This window comes from Electrona antarctica (assembly GCF_951216825.1).
Source record: "Electrona antarctica genome assembly, chromosome: 8".
NCBI classification, from domain to species: domain Eukaryota; kingdom Metazoa; phylum Chordata; class Actinopteri; order Myctophiformes; family Myctophidae; genus Electrona; species Electrona antarctica.
In genome coordinates, this window is record NC_136789.1 from 48,640,427 (window position 1) to 48,663,973 (window position 23,547).

Below are 23,547 nucleotides of genomic sequence, written 5' to 3' on the forward strand. Positions count from 1 at the left end.
GTTCCATTTCCATCTTGCTTAATAACTCAGAGCAGAGTGGCGCAGCGGAAGCGTGCTGGGCCCATAACCCAGAGGTCGATGGATCGAAACCATCCTCTGCTATCTCTATTGGCAAATCATGTATTCTAGTTCTCAGCACTTACTAACCACAACATCAATCTGCTATCGTTCCGATTTCATGATGTTTCCTATTGATGGCAAATACATGTAGTTTATGTCTTTATGGAGTTGTGGCCTCAAATGCCACCACTGCCAACACTGCTTTATAAATATGCCTTATACACATGTATTAGACCATGAACAAGCTATTTAAATCATGATTTACGACTCACTTCACAAACGATAGAAAAGTAGGATGAATTGGAAACATGGCTTGTATTGAAAGTCATCAACAAACTATTAACTATTAAGTACTTCATCACACATTGTGGTAGCGTGGCCGACCGGTCTAAGGCGCTGCGTTCAGGTCGCAGTCTCCCCTGGAGGCGTGGGTTCGAATCCCACCGCTGCCAGTTGAGGTTTTAGGTGCCAAATTCCAGTACCGAAACTTCAACACTAGCTCACTCCACTGCCGAGTTACCACTAGAGGCATATTCTGTGCCTGTGGCCATAATCCATCCTCTGCCAATAAAGGCTGTAGTCGATCTACCATTCCTTCTGAAGAGTTTAACTCTGGGAACACCAATCACTTTTCCTGACATCCTCCTCACTTGTGTCCTTGTCTGCTTTGCCTGCTTTGAGTTAAGAAAAAAAGAGTAGGCATCAGCTAAACACAGTATAAGCAGGTAGTGTGGCCGAGTTGTCTAAGGCGCTGGATTTAGGCTCCAGTCTCTCTGGAGGCGTGGGTTCAAATCCCACCTCTGCCACAAATGTGCAAACTTTGGTTTCACATGTCTCGGTCTTCTGCAGATGCCCAAGAGCTAGTCAGAAAGGAACTAATCTGACTTCCCTGACTTTTTGGCCACTAGGGGGGCGAGAAAGAAAGTCACTAATCTCTGGAGATGAATTCACTGTAATATCAGTTTGCTCGTTATGGATGTTTACCCTCAGGTTTCACTTGACTATACATTCTTTACATTTGGCTAACAATTTGCACTGCATAAATACCTAATCTATAGAGATTGTAGGTTCCATTTCCATCTTGCTTAATAACTCAGAGCAGAGTGGCGCAGCGGAAGCGTGCTGGGCCCATAACCCAGAGGTCGATGGATCGAAACCATCCTCTGCTATCTCTATTGGCAAATCATGTATTCTAGTTCTCAGCACTTACTAACCACAACATCAATCTGCTATCGTTCCGATTTCATGATGTTTCCTATTGATGGCAAATACATGTAGTTTATGTCTTTATGGAGTTGTGGCCTCAAATGCCACCACTGCCAACACTGCTTTATAAATATGCCTTATACACATGTATTAGACCATGAACAAGCTATTTAAATCATGATTTACGACTCACTTCACAAACGATAGAAAAGTAGGATGAATTGGAAACATGGCTTGTATTGAAAGTCATCAACAAACTATTAACTATTAAGTACTTCATCACACATTGTGGTAGCGTGGCCGAGAGGTCTAAGGCGCTGCGTTCAGGTCGCAGTCTCCCCTGGAGGCGTGGGTTCGAATCCCACCGCTGCCAGTTGAGGTTTTAGGTGCCAAATTCCAGTACCGAAACTTCAACACTAGCTCACTCCACTGCCGAGTTACCACTAGAGGCATATTCTGTGCCTGTGGCCATAATCCATCCTCTGCCAATAAAGGCTGTAGTCGATCTACCATTCCTTCTGAAGAGTTTAACTCTGGGAACACCAATCACTTTTCCTGACATCCTCCTCACTTGTGTCCTTGTCTGCTTTGCCTGCTTTGAGTTAAGAAAAAAAGAGTAGGCATCAGCTAAACACAGTATAAGCAGTTAGTGTGGCCGAGTGGTCTAAGGCGCTGGATTTAGGCTCCAGTCTCTCTGGAGGCGTCGGTTCAAATCCCACCACTGCCACAAATGTGCAAACATTGGTTTCACATGTCTGGGTCTTCTGCAGATGCCCAAGAGCTAGTCAGAAAGGAACTAATCTGACTTCCCTGACTTTTTGGCCACTAGGGGGGCGAGAAAGAAAGTCACTAATCTCTGGAGATGAATTCACTGTAATATCAGTTTGCTCGTTATGGATGTCTACCCTCAGGTTTCACTTGACTATACATTCTTTACATTTGGCTAACAATTTGCACTGCATAAATACCTAATCTATAGAGATTGTAGGTTCCATTTCCATCTTGCTTAATAACTCAGAGCAGAGTGGCGCAGCGGAAGCGTGCTGGGCCCATAACCCAGAGGTCGATGGATCGAAACCATCCTCTGCTATCTCTATTGGCAAATCATGTATTCTAGTTCTCAGCACTTACTAACCACAACATCAATCTGCTATCGTTCCGATTTCATGATGTTTCCTATTGATGGCAAATACATGTAGTTTATGTCTTTATGGAGTTGTGGCCTCAAATGCCACCACTGCCAACACTGCTTTATAAATATGCCTTATACACATGTATTAGACCATGAACAAGCTATTTAAATCATGATTTACGACTCACTTCACAAACGATAGAAAAGTAGGATGAATTGGAAACATGGCTTGTATTGAAAGTCATCAACAAACTATTAACTATTAAGTACTTCATCACACATTGTGGTAGCGTGGCCGAGCGGTCTAAGGCGCTGCGTTCAGGTCGCAGTGTCCCCTGGAGGCGTGGGTTCGAATCCCACCGCTGCCAGTTGAGGTTTTAGGTGCCAAATTCCAGTACCGAAACTTCAACACTAGCTCACTCCACTGCCGAGTTACCACTAGAGGCATATTCTGTGCCTGTGGCCATAATCCATCCTCTGCCAATAAAGGCTGTAGTCGATCTACCATTCCTTCTGAAGAGTTTAACTCTGGGAACACCAATCACTTTTCCTGACATCCTCCTCACTTGTGTCCTTGTCTGCTTTGCCTGCTTTGAGTTAAGAAAAAAAGAGTAGGCATCAGCTAAACACAGTATAAGCAGGTAGTGTGGCCGAGTGGTCTAAGGCGCTGGATTTAGGCTCCAGTCTCTCTGGAGGCGTGGGTTCAAATCCCACCACTGCCACAAATGTGCAAACTTTGGTTTCACATGTCTGGGTCTTCTGCAGATGCCCAAGAGCTAGTCAGAAAGGAACTAATCTGACTTCCCTGACTTTTTGGCCACTAGGGGGGCGAGAAAGAAAGTCACTAATCTCTGGAGATGAATTCACTGTAATATCAGTTTGCTCGTTATGGATGTCTACCCTCAGGTTTCACTTGACTATACATTCTTTACATTTGGCTAACAATTTGCACTGCATAAATACCTAATCTATAGAGATTGTAGGTTCCATTTCCATCTTGCTTAATAACTCAGAGCAGAGTGGCGCAGCGGAAGCGTGCTGGGCCCATAACCCAGAGGTCGATGGATCGAAACCATCCTCTGCTATCTCTATTGGCAAATCATGTATTCTAGTTCTCAGCACTTACTAACCACAACATCAATCTGCTATCGTTCCGATTTCATGATGTTTCCTATTGATGGCAAATACATGTAGTTTATGTCTTTATGGAGTTGTGGCCTCAAATGCCACCACTGCCAACACTGCTTTATAAATATGCCTTATACACATGTATTAGACCATGAACAAGCTATTTAAATCATGATTTACGACTCACTTCACAAACGATAGAAAAGTAGGATGAATTGGAAACATGGCTTGTATTGAAAGTCATCAACAAACTATTAACTATTAAGTACTTCATCACACATTGTGGTAGCGTGGCCGAGCGGTCTAAGGCGCTGCGTTCAAGCTGGGGGCCACTCGTCCACCTTGCGAAGGGGGGGGGGGAAAGAAGAAGGGGGAGAGGGAGAGAGGAGAAAAAGAGGAGAAAGAGGAAAAGAGAGAGAGAGAAGAAAAATGTGCTTTACTGTAGGCATTTATGTTTGATGTGTGCCAGATTTGGTCACCTTTGATGTTTTGGCCGTGTGACAGACGGTATTCGAACCAGCGGCCCTATGTTCTTGAAGGTCTCCCATTCAGGGAGTGTCATAGTGTCATAGAAGCCCTTATATGGACACAGCCAGTGTGGGGAAACCCCATGCGGCTTTCAAAACACAACGTGCATTAACTGCATTAGTCACCAATATTGTTCATTCACATGAATTTTCATTCAACAAGTTATTAATTATTATAATCATTCAAGCAAGTGATGTTATTAGCCCACAGTTCTGTATGGTATATGTTTAAGTTGAATATGCTTTATAATTTGACTCCAGTCTCTCTGGAGGCGTGGGTTCAAATCCCACCACTGCCACAAATGTGCAAACTTTGGTTTCACATGTCTGGGTCTTCTGCAGATGCCCAAGAGCTAGTCAGAAAGGAACTAATCTGACTTCCCTGACTTTTTGGCCACTAGGGGGGCGAGAAAGAAAGTCACTAATCTCTGGAGATGAATTCACTGTAATATCAGTTTGCTCGTTATGGATGTCTACCCTCAGGTTTCACTTGACTATACATTCTTTACATTTGGCTAACAATTTGCACTGCATAAATACCTAATCTATAGAGATTGTAGGTTCCATTTCCATCTTGCTTAATAACTCAGAGCAGAGTGGCGCAGCGGAAGCGTGCTGGGCCCATAACCCAGAGGTCGATGGATCGAAACCATCCTCTGCTATCTCTATTGGCAAATCATGTATTCTAGTTCTCAGCACTTACTAACCACAACATCAATCTGCTATCGTTCCGATTTCATGATGTTTCCTATTGATGGCAAATACATGTAGTTTATGTCTCTATGGAGTTGTGGCCTCAAATGCCACCACTGCCAACACTGCTTTATAAATATGCCTTATACACATGTATTAGACCATGAACAAGCTATTTAAATCATGATTTACGACTCACTTCACAAACGATAGAAAAGTAGGATGAATTGGAAACATGGCTTGTATTGAAAGTCATCAACAAACTATTAACTATTAAGTACTTCATCACACATTGTGGTAGCGTGGCGGAGCGGTATAAGGCGCTGCGTTCAGGTCGCAGTCTCCCCTGGAGGCGTGCGTTCGAATCCCACCGCTGCCAGTTGAGGTTTTAGGTGCCAAATTCCAGTACCGAAACTTCAACACTAGCTCACTCCACTGCCGAGTTACCACTAGAGGCATATTCTGTGCCTGTGGACATAATCCATCCTCTGCCAATAAAGGCTGTAGTCGATCTACCATTCCTTCTGAAGAGTTTAACTCTGGGAACACCAATCACTTTTCCTGACATCCTCCTCACTTGTGTCCTTGTCTGCTTTGCCTGCTTTGAGTTAAGAAAAAAAGAGTAGGCATCAGCTAAACTCAGTATAAGCAGGTAGTGTGGCCGAGTGGTCTAAGGCGCTGGATTTAGGCTCCAGTCTCTCTGGAGGCGTCGGTTCAAATCCCACCACTGCCACAAATGTGCAAACTTTGGTTTCACATGTCTGGGTCTTCTGCAGATGCCCAAGAGCTAGTCAGAAAGGAACTAATCTGACTTCCCTGACTTTTTGGCCACTAGGGGGGCGAGAAAGAAAGTCACTAATCTCTGGAGATGAATTCACTGTAATATCAGTTTGCTCGTTATGGATGTCTACCCTCAGGTTTCACTTGACTATACATTCTTTACATTTGGCTAACAATTTGCACTGCATAAATACCTAATCTATAGAGATTGTAGGTTCCATTTCCATCTTGCTTAATAACTCAGAGCAGAGTGGCGCAGCGGAAGCGTGCTGGGCCCATAACCCAGAGGTCGATGGATCGAAACCATCCTCTGCTATCTCTATTGGCAAATCATGTATTCTAGTTCTCAGCACTTACTAACCACAACATCAATCTGCTATCGTTCCGATTTCATGATGTTTCCTATTGATGGCAAATACATGTAGTTTATGTCTTTATGGAGTTGTGGCCTCAAATGCCACCACTGCCAACACTGCTTTATAAATATGCCTTATACACATGTATTAGACCATGAACAAGCTATTTAAATCATGATTTACGACTCACTTCACAAACGATAGAAAAGTAGGATGAATTGGAAACATGGCTTGTATTGAAAGTCATCAACAAACTATTAACTATTAAGTACTTCATCACACATTGTGGTAGCGTGGCGGAGCGGTATAAGGCGCTGCGTTCAGGTCGCAGTCTCCCCTGGAGGCGTGCGTTCGAATCCCACCGCTGCCAGTTGAGGTTTTAGGTGCCAAATTCCAGTACCGAAACTTCAACACTAGCTCACTCCACTGCCGAGTTACCACTAGAGGCATATTCTGTGCCTGTGGACATAATCCATCCTCTGCCAATAAAGGCTGTAGTCGATCTACCATTCCTTCTGAAGAGTTTAACTCTGGGAACACCAATCACTTTTCCTGACATCCTCCTCACTTGTGTCCTTGTCTGCTTTGCCTGCTTTGAGTTAAGAAAAAAAGAGTAGGCATCAGCTAAACTCAGTATAAGCAGGTAGTGTGGCCGAGTGGTCTAAGGCGCTGGATTTAGGCTCCAGTCTCTCTGGAGGCGTCGGTTCAAATCCCACCACTGCCACAAATGTGCAAACTTTGGTTTCACATGTCTGGGTCTTCTGCAGATGCCCAAGAGCTAGTCAGAAAGGAACTAATCTGACTTCCCTGACTTTTTGGCCACTAGGGGGGCGAGAAAGAAAGTCACTAATCTCTGGAGATGAATTCACTGTAATATCAGTTTGCTCGTTATGGATGTCTACCCTCAGGTTTCACTTGACTATACATTCTTTACATTTGGCTAACAATTTGCACTGCATAAATACCTAATCTATAGAGATTGTAGGTTCCATTTCCATCTTGCTTAATAACTCAGAGCAGAGTGGCGCAGCGGAAGCGTGCTGGGCCCATAACCCAGAGGTCGATGGATCGAAACCATCCTCTGCTATCTCTATTGGCAAATCATGTATTCTAGTTCTCAGCACTTACTAACCACAACATCAATCTGCTATCGTTCCGATTTCATGATGTTTCCTATTGATGGCAAATACATGTAGTTTATGTCTTTATGGAGTTGTGGCCTCAAATGCCACCACTGCCAACACTGCTTTATAAATATGCCTTATACACATGTATTAGACCATGAACAAGCTATTTAAATCATGATTTACGACTCACTTCACAAACGATAGAAAAGTAGGATGAATTGGAAACATGGCTTGTATTGAAAGTCATCAACAAACTATTAACTATTAAGTACTTCATCACACATTGTGGTAGCGTGGCGGAGCGGTATAAGGCGCTGCGTTCAGGTCGCAGTCTCCCCTGGAGGCGTGCGTTCGAATCCCACCGCTGCCAGTTGAGGTTTTAGGTGCCAAATTCCAGTACCGAAACTTCAACACTAGCTCACTCCACTGCCGAGTTACCACTAGAGGCATATTCTGTGCCTGTGGACATAATCCATCCTCTGCCAATAAAGGCTGTAGTCGATCTACCATTCCTTCTGAAGAGTTTAACTCTGGGAACACCAATCACTTTTCCTGACATCCTCCTCACTTGTGTCCTTGTCTGCTTTGCCTGCTTTGAGTTAAGAAAAAAAGAGTAGGCATCAGCTAAACACAGTATAAGCAGGTAGTGTGGCCGAGTGGTCTAAGGCGCTGGATTTAGGCTCCAGTCTCTCTGGAGGCGTCGGTTCAAATCCCACCACTGCCACAAATGTGCAAACTTTGGTTTCACATGTCTGGGTCTTCTGCAGATGCCCAAGAGCTAGTCAGAAAGGAACTAATCTGACTTCCCTGACTTTTTGGCCACTAGGGGGGCGAGAAAGAAAGTCACTAATCTCTGGAGATGAATTCACTGTAATATCAGTTTGCTCGTTATGGATGTCTACCCTCAGGTTTCACTTGACTATACATTCTTTACATTTGGCTAACAATTTGCACTGCATAAATACCTAATCTATAGAGATTGTAGGTTCCATTTCCATCTTGCTTAATAACTCAGAGCAGAGTGGCGCAGCGGAAGCGTGCTGGGCCCATAACCCAGAGGTCGATGGATCGAAACCATCCTCTGCTATCTCTATTGGCAAATCATGTATTCTAGTTCTCAGCACTTACTAACCACAACATCAATCTGCTATCGTTCCGATTTCATGATGTTTCCTATTGATGGCAAATACATGTAGTTTATGTCTTTATGGAGTTGTGGCCTCAAATGCCACCACTGCCAACACTGCTTTATAAATATGCCTTATACACATGTATTAGACCATGAACAAGCTATTTAAATCATGATTTACGACTCACTTCACAAACGATAGAAAAGTAGGATGAATTGGAAACATGGCTTGTATTGAAAGTCATCAACAAACTATTAACTATTAAGTACTTCATCACACATTGTGGTAGCGTGGCCGAGCGGTCTAAGGTGCTGCGTTCAGGTCGCAGTCTCCCCTGGAGGCGTGGGTTCGAATCCCACCGCTGCCAGTTGAGGTTTTAGGTGCCAAATTCCAGTACCGAAACTTCAACACTAGCTCACTCCACTGCCGAGTTACCACTAGAGGCATATTCTGTGCCTGTGGCCATAATCCATCCTCTGCCAATAAAGGCTGTAGTCGATCTACCATTCCTTCTGAAGAGTTTAACTCTGGGAACACCAATCACTTTTCCTGACATCCTCCTCACTTGTGTCCTTGTCTGCTTTGCCTGCTTTGAGTTAAGAAAAAAAGAGTAGGCATCAGCTAAACACAGTATAAGCAGGTATTGTGGCCGAGTGGTCTAAGGCGCTGGATTTAGGCTCCAGTCTCTCTGGAGGCATGGGTTCAAATCCCACCACTGCCACAAATGTGCAAACTTTGGTTTCACATGTCTGGGTCTTCTGCAGATGCCCAAGAGCTAGTCAGAAAGGAACTAATCTGACTTCCCTGACTTTTTGGCCACTAGGGGGGCGAGAAAGAAAGTCACTAATCTCTGGAGATGAATTCACTGTAATATCAGTTTGCTCGTTATGGATGTCTATCCTCAGGTTTCACTTGACTATACATTCTTTACATTTGGCTAACAATTTGCACTGCATAAATACCTAATCTATAGAGATTGTAGGTTCCATTTCCATCTTGCTTAATAACTCAGAGCAGAGTGGTGCAGCGGAAGCGTGCTGGGCCCATAACCCAGAGGTCGATGGATCGAAACCATCCTCTGCTATCTCTATTGGCAAATCATGTATTCTAGTTCTCAGCACTTACTAACCACAACATCAATCTGCTATCGTTCCGATTTCATGATGTTTCCTATTGATGGCAAATACATGTAGTTTATGTCTTTATGGAGTTGTGGCCTCAAATGCCACCACTGCCAACACTGCTTTATAAATATGCCTTATACACATGTATTAGACCATGAACAAGCTATTTAAATCATGATTTACGACTCACTTCACAAACGATAGAAAAGTAGGATGAATTGGAAACATGGCTTGTATTGAAAGTCATCAACAAACTATTAACTACTAAGTACTTCATCACAAATTGTGGTAGCGTGGCCGAGCGGTCTAAGGCGCTGCGTTCAGGTCGCAGTCTCCCCTGGAGGCGTGGGTTCGAATCCCACCGCTGCCAGTTGAGGTTTCAGGTGCCAAATTCCAGTACCGAAACTTCAACACTAGCTCACTCCACTGCCGAGTTACCACTAGAGGCATATTCTGTGCCTGTGGCCATAATCCATCCTCTGCCAATAAAGGCTGTAGTCGATCTACCATTCCTTCTGAAGAGTTTAACTCTGGGAACACCAATCACTTTTCCTGACATCCTCCTCACTTGTGTCCTTGTCTGCTTTGCCTGCTTTGAGTTAAGAAAAAAAGAGTAGGCATCAGCTAAACACAGTATAAGCAGGTAGTGTGGCCGAGTGGTCTAAGGCGCTGGATTTAGGCTCCAGTCTCTCTGGAGGTGTGGGTTCAAATCCCACCACTGCCACAAATGTGCAAACTTTGGTTTCACATGTCTGGGTCTTCTGCAGATGCCCAAGAGCTAGTCAGAAAGGAACTAATCTGACTTCCCTGACTTTTTGGCCACTAGGGGGGCGAGAAAGAAAGTCACTAATCTCTGGAGATGAATTCACTGTAATATCAGTTTGCTCGTTATGGATGTCTACCCTCAGGTTTCACTTGACTATACATTCTTTACATTTGGCTAACAATTTGCACTGCATAAATACCTAATCTATAGAGATTGTAGGTTCCATTACCATCTTGCTTAATAACTCAGAGCAGAGTGGCGCAGCGGAAGCGTGCTGGGCCCATAACCCAGAGGTCGATGGATCGAAACCATCCTCTGCTATCTCTATTGGCAAATCATGTATTCTAGTTCTCAGCACTTACTAACCACAACATCAATCTGCTATCGTTCCGATTTCATGATGTTTCCTATTGATGGCAAATACATGTAGTTTATGTCTTTATGGAGTTGTGGCCTCAAATGCCACCACTGCCAACACTGCTTTATAAATATGCCTTATACACATGTATTAGACCATGAACAAGCTATTTAAATCATGATTTACGACTCACTTCACAAACGATAGAAAAGTAGGATGAATTGGAAACATGGCTTGTATTGAAAGTCATCAACAAACTATTAACTATTAAGTACTTCATCACACATTGTGGTAGCGTGGCCGAGCGGTCTAAGGCGCTGCGTTCAGCTCGCAGTCTCCCCTGGAGGCGTGGGTTCGAATCCCACCGCTGCCAGTTGAGGTTTTAGGTGCCAAATTCCAATACCGAAACTTCAACACTAGCTCACTCCACTGCCGAGTTACCACTAGAGGCATATTCTGTGCCTGTGGCCATAATCCATCCTCTGCCAATAAAGGCTGTAGTTGATCTACCATTCCTTCTGAAGAGTTTAACTCTGGGAACACCAATCACTTTTCCTGACATCCTCCTCACTTGTGTCCTTGTCTGCTTTGCCTGCTTTGAGTTAAGAAAAAAAGAGTAGGCATCAGCTAAACACAGTATAAGCAGGTAGTGTGGCCGAGTGGTCTAAGGCGCTGGATTTAGGCTCCAGTCTCTCTGGAGGCGTGGGTTCAAATCCCACCACTGCCACAAATGTGCAAACTTTGGTTTCACATGTCTGGGTCTTCTGCAGATGCCCAAGAGCTAGTCAGAAAGGAACTAATCTGACTTCCCTGACTTTTTGGCCACTAGGGGGGCGAGAAAGAAAGTCACTAATCTCTGGAGATGAATTCACTGTAATATCAGTTTGCTCGTTATGGATGTCTACCCTCAGGTTTCACTTGACTATACATTCTTTACATTTGGCTAACAATTTGCACTGCATAAATACCTAATCTATAGAGATTGTAGGTTCCATTTCCATCTTGCTTAATAACTCAGAGCAGAGTGGCGCAGCGGAAGCGTGCTGGGCCCATTACCCAGAGGTCGATGGATCGAAACCATCCTCTGCTATCTCTATTGGCAAATCATGTATTCTAGTTCTCAGCACTTACTAACCACAACATCAATCTGCTATCGTTCCGATTTCATGATGTTTCCGATTGATGGCAAATACATGTAGTTTATGTCTTTATGGAGTTGTGGCCTCAAATGCCACCACTGCCAACACTGCTTTATAAATATGCCTTATACACATGTATTAGACCATGAACAAGCTATTTAAATCATGATTTACGACTCACTTCACAAACGATAGAAAAGTAGGATGAATTGGAAACATAGCTTGTATTGAAAGTCATCAACAAACTATTAACTATTAAGTACTTCATCACACATTGTGGTAGCGTGGCCGAGCGGTCTAAGGCGCTGCGTTCAGGTCGCAGTCTCCCCTGGAGGCGTGGGTTCGAATCCCACCGCTGCCAGTTGAGGTTTTAGGTGCCAAATTCCAGTACCGAAACTTCAACACTAGCTCACTCCACTGCCGAGTTACCACTAGAGGCATATTCTGTGCCTGTGGCCATAATCCATCCTCTGCCAATAAAGGCTGTAGTCGATCTACCATTCCTTCTGAAGAGTTTAACTCTGGGAACACCAATCACTTTTCCTGACATCCTCCTCACTTGTGTCCTTGTCTGCTTTGCCTGCTTTGAGTTAAGAAAAAAAGAGTAGGCATCAGCTAAACACAGTATAAGCAGGTAGTGTGGCCGAGTGGTCTAAGGCGCTGGATTTAGGCTCCAGTCTCTCTGGAGGCGTGGGTTCAAATCCCACCACTGCCACAAATGTGCAAACTTTGGTTTCACATGTCTGGGTCTTCTGCAGATGCCCAAGAGCTAGTCAGAAAGGAACTAATCTGACTTCCCTGACTTTTTGGCCACTAGGGGGGCGAGAAAGAAAGTCACTAATCTCTGGAGATGAATTCACTGTAATATCAGTTTGCTCGTTATGGATGTCTACCCTCAGGTTTCACTTGACTATACATTCTTTACATTTGGCTAACAATTTGCACTGCATAAATACCTAATCTATAGAGATTGTAGGTTCCATTTCCATCTTGCTTAATAACTCAGAGCAGAGTGGCGCAGCGGAAGCGTGCTGGGCCCATAACAAAGAGGTCGATGGATCGAAACCATCCTCTGCTATCTCTATTGGCAAATCATGTATTCTAGTTCTCAGCACTTACTAACCACAACATCAATCTGCTATCGTTCCGATTTCATGATGTTTCCTATTGATGGCAAATACATGTAGTTTATGTCTTTATGGAGTTGTGGCCTCAAATGCCACCACTGCCAACACTGCTTTATAAATATGCCTTATACACATGTATTAGACCATGAACAAGCTATTTAAATCATGATTTACGACTCACTTCACAAACGATAGAAAAGTAGGATGAATTGGAAACATGGCTTGTATTGAAAGTCATCAACAAACTATTAACTACTAAGTACTTCATCACAAATTGTGGTAGCGTGGCCGAGCGGTCTAAGGCGCTGCGTTCAGGTCGCAGTCTCCCCTGGAGGCGTGGGTTCGAATCCCACCGCTGCCAGTTGAGGTTTCAGGTGCCAAATTCCAGTACCGAAACTTCAACACTAGCTCACTCCACTGCCGAGTTACCACTAGAGGCATATTCTGTGCCTGTGGCCATAATCCATCCTCTGCCAATAAAGGCTGTAGTCGATCTACCATTCCTTCTGAAGAGTTTAACTCTGGGAACACCAATCACTTTTCCTGACATCCTCCTCACTTGTGTCCTTGTCTGCTTTGCCTGCTTTGAGTTAAGAAAAAAAGAGTAGGCATCAGCTAAACACAGTATAAGCAGGTAGTGTGGCCGAGTGGTCTAAGGCGCTGGATTTAGGCTCCAGTCTCTCTGGAGGCGTGGGTTCAAATCCCACCACTGCCACAAATGTGCAAACTTTGGTTTCACATGTCTGGGTCTTCTGCAGATGCCCAAGAGCTAGTCAGAAAGGAACTAATCTGACTTCCCTGACTTTTTGGCCACTAGGGGGGCGAGAAAGAAAGTCACTAATCTCTGGAGATGAATTCACTGTATTATCAGTTTGCTCGTTATGGATGTCTACCCTCAGGTTTCACTTGACTATACATTCTTTACATTTGGCTAACAATTTGCACTGCATAAATACCTAATCTATAGAGATTGTAGGTTCCATTTCCATCTTGCTTAATAACTCAGAGCAGAGTGGCGCAGCGGAAGCGTGCTGGGCCCATAACCCAGAGGTCGATGGATGGAAACCATCCTCTGCTATCTCTATTGGCAAATCATGTATTCTAGTTCTCAGCACTTACTAACCACAACATCAATCTGCTATCGTTCCGATTTCATGATGTTTCCTATTGATGGCAAATACATGTAGTTTATGTCTTTATGGAGTTGTGGCCTCAAATGCCACCACTGCCAACACTGCTTTATAAATATGCCTTATACACATGTATTAGACCATGAACAAGCTATTTAAATCATGATTTACGACTCACTTCACAAACGATAGAAAAGTAGGATGAATTGGAAACATGGCTTGTATTGAAAGTCATCAACAAACGATTAACTATTAAGTACTTCATCACACATTGTGGTAGCGTGGCCGAGCGTATAAGGCGCTGCGTTCAGGTCGCAGTCTCCCCTGGAGGCGTGGGTTCGAATCCCACCGCTGCCAGTTGAGGTTTTAGGTGCCAAATTCCAATACCGAAACTTCAACACTAGCTCACTCCACTGCCGAGTTACCACTAGAGGCATATTCTGTGCCTGTGGCCATAATCCATCCTCTGCCAATAAAGGCTGTAGTTGATCTACCATTCCTTCTGAAGAGTTTAACTCTGGGAACACCAATCACTTTTCCTGACATCCTCCTCACTTGTGTCCTTGTCTGCTTTGCCTGCTTTGAGTTAAGAAAAAAAGAGTAGGCATCAGCTAAACACAGTATAAGCAGGTAGTGTGGCCGAGTGGTCTAAGGCGCTGGATTTAGGCTCCAGTCTCTCTGGAGGCGTGGGTTCAAATCCCACCACTGCCACAAATGTGCAAACTTTGGTTTCACATGTCTGGGTCTTCTGCAGATGCCCAAGAGCTAGTCAGAAAGGAACTAATCTGACTTCCCTGACTTTTTGGCCACTAGGGGGGCGAGAAAGAAAGTCACTAATCTCTGGAGATGAATTCACTGTAATATCAGTTTGCTCGTTATGGATGTCTACCCTCAGGTTTCACTTGACTATACATTCTTTACATTTGGCTAACAATTTGCACTGCATAAATACCTAATCTATAGAGATTGTAGGTTCCATTTCCATCTTGCTTAATAACTCAGAGCAGAGTGGCGCAGCGGAAGCGTGCTGGGCCCATTACCCAGAGGTCGATGGATCGAAACCATCCTCTGCTATCTCTATTGGCAAATCATGTATTCTAGTTCTCAGCACTTACTAACCACAACATCAATCTGCTATCGTTCCGATTTCATGATGTTTCCGATTGATGGCAAATACATGTAGTTTATGTCTTTATGGAGTTGTGGCCTCAAATGCCACCACTGCCAACACTGCTTTATAAATATGCCTTATACACATGTATTAGACCATGAACAAGCTATTTAAATCATGATTTACGACTCACTTCACAAACGATAGAAAAGTAGGATGAATTGGAAACATGGCTTGTATTGAAAGTCATCAACAAACTATTAACTATTAAGTACTTCATCACACATTGTGGTAGCGTGGCCGAGCGGTCTAAGGCGCTGCGTTCAGGTCGCAGTCTCCCCTGGAGGCGTGGGTTCGAATCCCACCGCTGCCAGTTGAGGTTTTAGGTGCCAAATTCCAGTACCGAAACTTCAACACTAGCTCACTCCACTGCCGAGTTACCACTAGAGGCATATTCTGTGCCTGTGGACATAATCCATCCTCTGCCAATAAAGGCTGTAGTCGATCTACCATTCCTTCTGAAGAGTTTAACTCTGGGAACACCAATCACTTTTCCTGACATCCTCCTCACTTGTGTCCTTGTCTGCTTTGCCTGCTTTGAGTTAAGAAAAAAAGAGTAGGCATCAGCTAAACACAGTATAAGCAGGTAGTGTGGCCGAGTGGTCTAAGGCGCTGGATTTAGGCTCCAGTCTCTCTGGAGGCGTGGGTTAAAATCCCACCACTGCCACAAATGTGCAAACTTTGGTTTCACATGTCTGGGTCTTCTGCAGATGCCCAAGAGCTAGTCAGAAAGGAACTAATCTGACTTCCCTGACTTTTTGGCCACTAGGGGGGCGAGAAAGAAAGTCACTAATCTCTGGAGATGAATTCACTGTAATATCAGTTTGCTCGTTATGGATGTCTACCCTCAGGTTTCACTTGACTATACATTCTTTACATTTGGCTAACAATTTGCACTGCATAAATACCTAATCTATAGAGATTGTAGGTTCCATTTCCATCTTGCTTAATAACTCAGAGCAGAGTGGCGCAGCGGAAGCGTGCTGGGCCCATTACCCAGAGGTCGATGGATCGAAACCATCCTCTGCTATCTCTATTGGCAAATCATGTATTCTAGTTCTCAGCACTTACTAACCACAACATCAATCTGCTATCGTTCCGATTTCATGATGTTTCCTATTGATGGCAAATACATGTAGTTTATGTCTTTATGGAGTTGTGGCCTCAAATGCCACCACTGCCAACACTGCTTTATAAATATGCCTTATACACATGTATTAGACCATGAACAAGCTATTTAAATCATGATTTACGACTCACTTCACAAACGATAGAAAAGTAGGATGAATTGGAAACATGGCTTGTATTGAAAGTCATCAACAAACTATTAACTATTAAGTACTTCATCACACATTGTGGTAGCGTGGCCGAGCGGTCTAAGGCGCAGCGTTCAGGTCGCAGTCTCCCCTGGAGGCGTGGGTTCGAATCCCACCGCTGCCAGTTGAGGTTTTAGGTGCCAAATTCCAGTACCGAAACTTCAACACTAGCTCACTCCACTGCCGAGTTACCACTAGAGGCATATTCTGTGCCTGTGGACATAATCCATCCTCTGCCAATAAAGGCTGTAGTCGATCTACCATTCCTTCTGAAGAGTTTAACTCTGGGAACACCAATCACTTTTCCTGACATCCTCCTCACTTGTGTCCTTGTCTGCTTTGCCTGCTTTGAGTTAAGAAAAAAAGAGTAGGCATCAGCTAAACACAGTATAAGCAGGTAGTGTGGCCGAGTGGTCTAAGGCGCTGGATTTAGACTCCAGTCTCTCTGGAGGCGTGGGTTCAAATCCCACCACTGCCACAAATGTGCAAACTTTGGTTTCACATGTCTGGGTCTTCTGCAGATGCCCAAGAGCTAGTCAGAAAGGAACTAATCTGACTTCCCTGACTTTTTGGCCACTAGGGGGGCGAGAAAGAAAGTCACTAATCTCTGGAGATGAATTCACTGTAATATCAGTTTGCTCGTTATGGATGTCTACCCTCAGGTTTCACTTGACTATACATTCTTTACATTTGGCTAACAATTTGCACTGCATAAATACCTAATCTATAGAGATTGTAGGTTCCATTTCCATCTTGCTTAATAACTCAGAGCAGAGTGGCGCAGCGGAAGCGTGCTGGGCCCATTACCCAGAGGTCGATGGATGGAAACCATCCTCTGCTATCTCTATTGGCAAATCATGTATTCTAGTTCTCAGCACTTACTAACCACAACATCAATCTGCTATCGTTCCGATTTCATGATGTTTCCTATTGATGGCAAATACATGTAGTTTATGTCTTTATGGAGTTGTGGCCTCAAATGCTACCACTGCCAACACTGCTTTATAAATATGCCTTATACACATGTATTAGACCATGAACAAGCTATTTAAATCATGATTTACGACTCACTTCACAAACGATAGAAAAGTAGGATGATCTGGAAACATGGCTTGTATTGAAAGTCATCAACAAACTATTAACTATTAAGTACTTCATCACACATTGTGGTAGCGTGGCCGAGCTGTCTAAGGCGCAGCGTTCAGGTCGCAGTCTCCCCTGGAGGCGTAGGTTCGAATCCCACCGCTGCCAGTTGAGGTTTTAGGTGCCAAATTCCAGTACCGAAACTTCAACACTAGCTCACTCCACTGCCGAGTTACCACTAGAGGCATATTCTGTGCCTGTGGACATAATCCATCCTCTGCCAATAAAGGCTGTAGTCGATCTACCATTCCTTCTGAAGAGTTTAACTCTGGGAACACCAATCACTTTTCCTGACATCCTCCTCACTTGTGTCCTTGTCTGCTTTGCCTGCTTTGAGTTAAGAAAAAAAGAGTAGGCATCAGCTAAACACAGTATAAGCAGGTAGTGTGGCCGAGTGGTCTAAGGCGCTGGATTTAGGCTCCAGTCTCTCTGGAGGCGTGGGTTCAAATCCCACCACTGCCACAAATGTGCAAACTTTGGTTTCACATGTCTGGGTCTTCTGCAGATGCCCAAGAGCTAGTCAGAAAGGAACTAATCTGACTTCCCTGACTTTTTGGCCACTAGGGGGGCGAGAAAGAAAGTCACTAATCTCTGGAGATGAATTCACTGTAATATCAGTTTGCTCGTTATGGATGTCTACCCTCAGGTTTCACTTGACTATACATTCTTTACATTTGGCTAACAATTTGCACTGCATAAATACCTAATCTATAGAGATTGTAGGTTCCATTTCCATCTTGCTTAATAACTCAGAGCAGAGTGGCGCAGCGGAAGCGTGCTGGGCCCATAACCCAGAGGTCGATGGATCGAAACCATCCTCTGCTATCTCTATTGGCAAATCATGTATTCTAGTTCTCAGCACTTACTAACCACAACATCAATCTGCTATCGTTCCGATTTCATGATGTTTCCTATTGATGGCAAATACATGTAGTTTATGTCTTTATGGAGTTGTGGCCTCAAATGCCACCACTGCCAACCCTGCTTTATAAATATGCCTTATACACATGTATTAGACCATGAACAAGCTATTTAAATCATGATTTACGACTCACTTCACAAACGATAGAAAAGTAGGATGAATTGGAAACATGGCTTGTATTGAAAGTCATCAACAAACTATTAACTATTAAGTACTTCATCACACATTGTGGTAGCGTGGCCGAGCGGTCTAAGGCGCTGCGTTCAGGTCGCAGTCTCCCCTGGAGGCGTGGGTTCGAATCCCACCGCTGCCAGTTGAGGTTTTAGGTGCCAAATTCCAGTACCGAAACTTCAACACTAGCTCACTCCACTGCCGAGTTACCACTAGAGGCATATTCTGTGCCTGTGGCCATAATCCATCCTCTGCCAATAAAGGCTGTAGTCGATCTACCATTCCTTCTGAAGAGTTTAACTCTGGGAACACCAATCACTTTTCCTGACATCCTCCTCACTTGTGTCCTTGTCTGCTTTGCCTGCTTTGAGTTAAGAAAAAAAGAGTAGGCATCAGCTAAACACAGTATAAGCAGGTAGTGTGGCCGAGTGGTCTAAGGCGCTGGATTTAGGCTCCAGTCTCTCTGGAGGCGTGTGTTCAAATCCCACCACTGCCACAAATGTGCAAACTTTGGTTTCACATGTCTGGGTCTTCTGCAGATGCCCAAGAGCTAGTCAGAAAGGAACTAATCTGACTTCCCTGACTTTTTGGCCACTAGGGGGGCGAGAAAGAAAGTCACTAATCTCTGGAGATGAATTCACTGTAATATCAGTTTGCTCGTTATGGATGTCTACCCTCAGGTTTCACTTGACTATACATTCTTTACATTTGGCTAACAATTTGCACTGCATAAATACCTAATCTATAGAGATTGTAGGTTCCACTTCCATCTTGCTTAATAACTCAGAGCAGAGTGGCGCAGCGGAAGCGTGCTGGGCCCATAACCCAGAGGTCGATGGATCGAAACCATCCTCTGCTATCTCTATTGGCAAATCATGTATTCTAGTTCTCAGCACTTACTAACCACAACATCAATCTGCTATCGTTCCGATTTCATGATGTTTCCTATTGATGGCAAATACATGTAGTTTATGTCTTTATGGAGTTGTGGCCTCAAATGCCACCACTGCCAACACTGCTTTATAAATATGCCTTATACACATGTATTAGACCATGAACAAGCTATTTAAATCATGATTTACGACTCACTTCACAAACGATAGAAAAGTAGGATGAATTGGAAACATGGCTTGTATTGAAAGTCATCAACAAACTATTAACTATTAAGTACTTCATCACACATTGTGGTAGCGTGGCCGAGCGGTCTAAGGCGCTGCGTTCAGGTCGCAGTCTCCCCTGGAGGCGTGGGTTCGAATCCCACCGCTGCCAGTTGAGGTTTTAGGTGCCAAATTCCAGTACCGAAACTTCAACACTAGCTCACTCCACTGCCGAGTTACCACTAGAGGCATATTCTGTGCCTGTGGCCATAATCCATCCTCTGCCAATAAAGGCTGTAGTCGATCTACCATTCCTTCTGAAGAGTTTAACTCTGGGAACACCAATCACTTTTCCTGACATCCTCCTCACTTGTGTCCTTGTCTGCTTTGCCTGCTTTGAGTTAAGAAAAAAAGAGTAGGCATCAGCTAAACACAGTATAAGCAGGTAGTGTGGCCGAGTGGTCTAAGGCAGGGTTCAAATCCCACCACTGCCACAAATGTGCAAACTTTGGTTTCACATGTCTGGGTCTTCTGCAGATGCCCAAGAGCTAGTCAGAAAGGAACTAATCTGACTTCCCTGACTTTTTGGCCACTAGGGGGGCGAGAAAGAAAGTCACTAATCTCTGGAGATGAATTCACTGTAATATCAGTTTGCTCGTTATGGATGTCTACCCTCAGGTTTCACTTGACTATACATTCTTTACATTTGGCTAACAATTTGCACTGCATAAATACCTAATCTATAGAGATTGTAGGTTCCATTTCCATCTTGCTTAATAACTCAGAGCAGAGTGGCGCAGCGGAAGCGTGCTGGGCCCATTACCCAGAGGTCGATGGATCGAAACCATCCTCTGCTATCTCTATTGGCAAATCATGTATTCTAGTTCTCAGCACTTACTAACCACAACATCAATCTGCTATCGTTCCGATTTCATGATGTTTCCGATTGATGGCAAATACATGTAGTTTATGTCTTTATGGAGTTGTGGCCTCAAATGCCACCACTGCCAACACTGCTTTATAAATATGCCTCATACACATGTATTAGACCATGAACAAGCTATTTAAATCATGATTTACGACTCACTTCACAAACGATAGAAAAGTAGGATGAATTGGAAACATGGCTTGTATTGAAAGTCATCAACAAACTATTAACTATTAAGTACTTCATCACACATTGTGGTAGCGTGGCCGAGCGGTCTAAGGCGCTGCGTTCAGGTCGCAGTCTCCCCTGGAGGCGTGGGTTCGAATCCCACCGCTGCCAGTTGAGGTTTTAGGTGCCAAATTCCAGTACCGAAACTTCAACACTAGCTCACTCCACTGCCGAGTTACCACTAGAGGCATATTCTGTGCCTGTGGACATAATCCATCCTCTGCCAATAAAGGCTGTAGTCGATCTACCATTCCTTCTGAAGAGTTTAACTCTGGGAACACCAATCACTTTTCCTGACATCCTCCTCACTTGTGTCCTTGTCTGCTTTGCCTGCTTTGAGTTAAGAAAAAAAGAGTAGGCATCAGCTAAACACAGTATAAGCAGGTAGTGTGGCCGAGTGGTCTAAGGCGCTGGATTTAGGCTCCAGTCTCTCTGGAGGCGTGGGTTCAAATCCCACCACTGCCACAAATGTGCAAACTTTGGTTTCACATGTCTGGGTCTTCTGCAGATGCCCAAGAGCTAGTCAGAAAGGAACTAATCTGACTTCCCTGACTTTTTGGCCACTAGGGGGGCGAGAAAGAAAGTCACTAATCTCTGGAGATGAATTCACTGTAATATCAGTTTGCTCGTTATGGATGTCTACCCTCAGGTTTCACTTGACTATACATTCTTTACATTTGGCTAACAATTTGCACTGCATAAATACCTAATCTATAGAGATTGTAGGTTCCATTTCCATCTTGCTTAATAACTCAGAGCAGAGTGGCGCAGCGGAAGCGTGCTGGGCCCATAACCCAGAGGTCGATGGATCGAAACCATCCTCTGCTATCTCTATTGGCAAATCATGTATTCTAGTTCTCAGCACTTACTAACCACAACATCAATCTGCTATCGTTCCGATTTCATGATGTTTCCTATTGATGGCAAATACATGTAGTTTATGTCTTTATGGAGTTGTGGCCTCAAATGCCACCACTGCCAACACTGCTTTATAAATATGCCTTATACACATGTATTAGACCATGAACAAGCTATTTAAATCATGATTTACGACTCACTTCACAAACGATAGAAAAGTAGGATGAATTGGAAACATGGCTTGTATTGAAAGTCATCAACAAACTATTAACTATTAAGTACTTCATCACACATTGTGGTAGCGTGGCCGAGCGGTCTAAGGCGCTGCGTTCAGGTCGCAGTCTCCCCTGGAGGCGTGGGTTCGAATCCCACCGCTGCCAGTTGAGGTTTTAGGTGCCAAATTCCAGTACAGAAACTTCAACACTAGCTCACTCCACTGCCGAGTTACCACTAGAGGCATATTCTGTGCCTGTGGCCATAATCCATCCTCTGCCAATAAAGGCTGTAGTCGATCTACCATTCCTTCTGAAGAGTTTAACTCTGGGAACACCAATCACTTTTCCTGACATCCTCCTCACTTGTGTCCTTGTCTGCTTTGCCTGCTTTGAGTTAAGAAAAAAAGAGTAGGCATCAGCTAAACACAGTATAAGCAGGTAGTGTGGCCGAGTGGTCTAAGGCGCTGGATTTAGGCTCCAGTCTCTCTGGAGGCGTGGGTTCAAATCCCACCACTGCCACAAATGTGCAAACTTTGGTTTCACATGTCTGGGTCTTCTGCAGATGCCCAAGAGCTAGTCAGAAAGGAACTAATCTGACTTCCCTGACTTTTTGGCCACTAGGGGGGCGAGAAAGAAAGTCACTAATCTCTGGAGATGAATTCACTGTAATATCAGTTTGCTCGTTATGGATGTCTACCCTCAGGTTTCACTTGACTATACATTCTTTACATTTGGCTAACAATTTGCACTGCATAAATACCTAATCTATAGAGATTGTAGGTTCCACTTCCATCTTGCTTAATAACTCAGAGCAGAGTGGCGCAGCGGAAGCGTGCTGGGCCCATAACCCAGAGGTCGATGGATCGAAACCATCCTCTGCTATCTCTATTGGCAAATCATGTATTCTAGTTCTCAGCACTTACTAACCACAACATCAATCTGCTATCGTTCCGATTTCATGATGTTTCCTATTGATGGCAAATACATGTAGTTTATGTCTTTATGGAGTTGTGGCCTCAAATGCCACCACTGCCAACACTGCTTTATAAATATGCCTTATACACATGTATTAGACCATGAACAAGCTATTTAAATCATGATTTACGACTCACTTCACAAACGATAGAAAAGTAGGATGAATTGGAAACATGGCTTGTATTGAAAGTCATCAACAAACTATTAACTATTAAGTACTTCATCACACATTGTGGTAGCGTGGCCGAGCGGTCTAAGGCGCTGCGTTCAGGTCGCAGTCTCCCCTGGAGGCGTGGGTTCGAATCCCACCGCTGCCAGTTGAGGTTTTAGGTGCCAAATTCCAGTACCGAAACTTCAACACTAGCTCACTCCACTGCCGAGTTACCACTAGAGGCATATTCTGTGCCTGTGGCCATAATCCATCCTCTGCCAATAAAGGCTGTAGTCGATCTACCATTCCTTCTGAAGAGTTTAACTCTGGGAACACCAATCACTTTTCCTGACATCCTCCTCACTTGTGTCCTTGTCTGCTTTGCCTGCTTTGAGTTAAGAAAAAAAGAGTAGGCATCAGCTAAACACAGTATAAGCAGGTAGTGTGGCCGAGTGGTCTAAGGCGCTGGATTTAGGCTCCAGTCTCTCTGGAGGCGTGGGTTCAAATCCCACCACTGCCACAAATGTGCAAACTTTGGTTTCACATGTCTGGGTCTTCTGCAGATGCCCAAGAGCTAGTCAGAAAGGAA